General features: G+C 53.7%; 1 protein-coding gene across 1 annotated transcript in view; it reads left to right on the top strand.

Annotated features, from left to right (window-relative positions):
* The first annotated feature begins 979 nt into the window (after nucleotides 1-979).
* The window catches only part of STK17B (serine/threonine kinase 17b), a 50,259-nt gene continuing 47,706 nt past the window's right edge, over nucleotides 980-3,532 (top strand). The window contains exon 1 of the mRNA XM_015406135.1: nucleotides 980-1,114. The gene's annotated coding sequence lies outside the window, so the exon portion shown is untranslated. The remainder of the gene's footprint in view (nucleotides 1,115-3,532) is intronic.

Below are 3,532 nucleotides of genomic sequence, written 5' to 3'. Positions count from 1 at the left end.
TCCTGCTGCTTTCAACTTTTCTTTTCTTTTCTACTGAGTCTTGTCTTCTCATAATGTGACCAAAGTACAGTAGCCACTGTTTGGTCATTTTAGCTTTTAGTTCAGGCTGGATTTGAGCTAGAACTTACTTATTTGTCTTTTTGGTGGTCCACGGTATCTGTAAGACTCCCCTTACACGACACATTTCAAAGTAGAGATACCAGTCTGCAGGTGGGGCCTGGGGATCCCCCGGAATTACAGTTCCTCTCCAGATTGCAGAGATCAGTTCCCCTGGAGGAAACGGTTGCTTTGGACGGTGGACTCTGTAACATTATATCCTGCTGAGATCCCTGTCGTCCCCAAGGTCCACTTCTCCACACCAAAGCTGCTACCGAGAATTAAAACTTTGTGGGTCTTCAAGGGGCCACCACCAGACTCAAAACGAGGCTCTGCCGCCTCAGAGAAGCGCCCTCCTCGCCACACACGATTTTACCTCAGCCGCTTAGCCCCGCCCCCTCGCCCCTTCCTTTCCCCTTGACCGCTCCGACCACACACACACTCCCCCTCCCGCGCCCTTTTTCTGACAAACGATTGGCCGAGACTGTGCCACCACGGCTTAGCCCGCCCCCGTGTTCGATTCCCACCAACGATGGGCCGCGATTGTGCCACCACGGCTTAGCCCGCCCCCCCTGTGTTCGATTCCCACCAACGATTGGCTGCGATTGTGCCACCACGGCCTAACCTTCCCCCCCCCCCCACCCTCGCCCTCCATCCCTCACCGACGATTGGCCGAGATCCTGTCGCTCCCCCGGGAGGCGGCCCGGAGGAAAAAGGAAGCGAGTGGGCGGGCGAGAGGAGGCGGGGGCGGTTTCTCCCCCTTCGGCCCGCCCCCTCGGGAGGCGGCCGAGCGCGGATTGGCCCGGCGACGACACAGGGGGCGGGGCCGCGCGGCCGGTGCTGCCACCGCCGCACCAACCGGCTTGGGGTTTGGGAGGGGGGGAGGAGGAGGAGGAGGCCGGCGAGCGCGCGGAGTGGCCGTTGGGGAGACGGCCGGGCCCGGCGCATGGACGGCCAGCCTGAGGGGAAGGAGGACGGCCTCGGAAGCCCGCTCGTCTGAACCGCCGCGGGAGGCAGAGTGAGTGTCGTGTCGGAGGGGCGCGACCGCCTTTCTCACCCCCCCCTCACAACCTGCTCTGAGGGGGCGAAGGGCGGGCAGAAGCGCCCCCTGGAGGTTTCGGCCGAGCGCGGCAGGAAGGGGGGGGAAGGGAGCGTCAACCGCCTAGGGGTTGCCAACCTCCAGGCGGGGGCGGGAGGTCTCCCGGGACGACGGCTTAGGCGGCGGCGACGGTTTTGTTCGTCTGGAAAGGTAGCTGGCGGGACTTTGGACCCGTGTTCCCTCTGAGCGGGGTGAGTGTGAGCTGGCCAACCTTCCTTTAGCCTCCAGCTCACAGATTTTTGTTTTGTCTTCGCTCAGGAAGGATGGGGGCCAATGTTCCCTCTAAGCTGTGGAGTCTTGTGAGCGAAAATTCTACTTTCTGAGCGACTGGCATGAAAGTTGTGAGCTTTAATGTGGCTGCTGCATAGATTAGTTTGCTCTGGAGCCCTCCTTCCTGAGCAAAGGCAAAGATCTGTGAGCCGGAGGCTCAAAAACGGTGAGCCGGCTCACACTAACTCAGCTTAGAGGGAACACTGGTCATGGGGGGCTCCAGAGGAAACTGATTTGTGCAGCAGCCAAGATTGCTCGCTCACAACTTTAATGCCAGGAGCTCACATGGTGGAATCTTTGCTCACAGGGCTCCACCCCTTAGAGGGAGCCTTGGTCAGGATCAGTGTTCCCTCTAAGCTGAGTGAGTGCGAGCCGGCTCACTGTTTTTTTAGCCTCTGGCTCACGGATTTTGGTCTCAGCTCAAGAGGGATGGCTCCAGAGCAGACTAATGTAGCCAAATGGCTCTCTCAGGACTCCCACGCCGGTAGTTTACAAAGTAGAATTTTTGCTCACAAGACTCCACATCCTAGAGGGAGCGATGCTTTCTGGCTGTCTTGCCGCCAGTGGTCCCTCTAAGCCGTGGAGTCCCGTGAGCGAAAGATTCACCGTAAGTGGGCTGCAACTGGACGGCATCTTACTCTACCGCCAATTTTGCTTAAGATGGTACTGTCAGGCAGTTGCTCCCTCTAAGCTGTGGAGTCTCGTGAGCAAAAAATTCTACTGGGTGAGCACCTGGCACTAAAGTTGTGAGCGAGCGATTTGGCTGCTGCAGAAATCAGTTTGCTCTGGAGCCATTCCTTCCTGAGCGAAGACGAAAAGGTGTGAGCCGGAGGCTAAAAAACTGTGAGCTAGCTCACACTAACACAGCCTTAGAGGGAACGCTTGGAAGGAGGGCTCTGGGGCATTGTGCCCTGTTGAAGTCGTGCCCCAGTATCTCCAGGTGTCTCCCTGTCACCTGCTGAGGCTTGGGGGTATTGTGTGTGTTGTTGTTGTTCAGTCGCACGGTCGAGTCCGACTCTTTGCGACCCCATGGACCAGATCACGCCAGGCCTTCCAGTCTTCTGCCGTCCTCTGAATTTTATACTTTAGATTTCTTTATACTTTAGATTTAGAATTGTGTTTCTGTGTGTGTAAAACTACTTTAGCTGCTCAAAAGGAAGATGATCTGCGTCCTAGAAAGGCTATTTGCACAAAAACGTTACTGGGTATAACTGTAATTTTTAGAGCCCAGTAATAAATAAATAAAACTTTGGTGGTCTGAAAGATGCCACTGGACTCTGTGTTGTGTTGCTTCAGACCAACACAGTTGCACACCTTGATCTGTAATTTGTATGGGAATGCAAGATTACACGCCCCCCTTTATTTATCTGTTATTTGTTTTATTGGATTTATGAATCGCCCACCCTGCAAGCAGGCTCTGGGCAATTTACAACCTTATAAAACATTTAAAACAATAAATAAGTAAGTAAATGGTATTCCTTGGTATTTATGGTATTTCTTGGAAAACACCGAGTCTTGCGTATGAATAAATACTTTTATAGGGGTTTTTTTTGTGGGTTTCCTAGTAAATTAGTTGCTTTCAATCCACAGTGCAGACACACACACACACACAATAAGTTCTGGTTTTGTCTTGATTTCCCGAAGTTATCGGAATGTTGCCATCTAGAACGTTTTTCGCCCCTCCCGTTCCTCCAAGGAACTCGGGAGCAGCATGGGCGGTTCTCCTTTCCTTCCTCGTATCCTCACAACGACCCTGTGAGGAAGGTGAGGCTGGGGGAGAGGCCAGCTAAGGGAAGCTGCCGGCTTCTGGATTTCGCTCTTGTTTTAAAGAAATTGCTCGTGAAATAATTCTGCCCTGCATCTCTTCCCCCTGCCAAACCCTGTGCAAGAATCTCGCATCTGTTAATATTAAACTGAGTGTATATTTAATGTGTTAGTGTTTACGAGGGCCTTGTGTTATTGAGCATTGGGCTTCATTGCATGGTCGGTCGTATTGCATATGATGTGCAGAGGCAAACGGAGACTCCTAGCAACTCTTCTCTCAGGTCACCCGCTTCCTTCCTCCTG

Source organism: Gekko japonicus, unplaced genomic scaffold, assembly GCF_001447785.1.
Source record: "Gekko japonicus isolate JY-2015 unplaced genomic scaffold, Gekko_japonicus_V1.1 scaffold1690, whole genome shotgun sequence".
In the NCBI taxonomy this organism is placed as follows: Eukaryota; Metazoa; Chordata; class Lepidosauria; order Squamata; family Gekkonidae; genus Gekko; species Gekko japonicus.
Note: the sequence above shows the minus strand (reverse complement) of the source record. Positions and strands in the feature narration are given on the sequence as shown.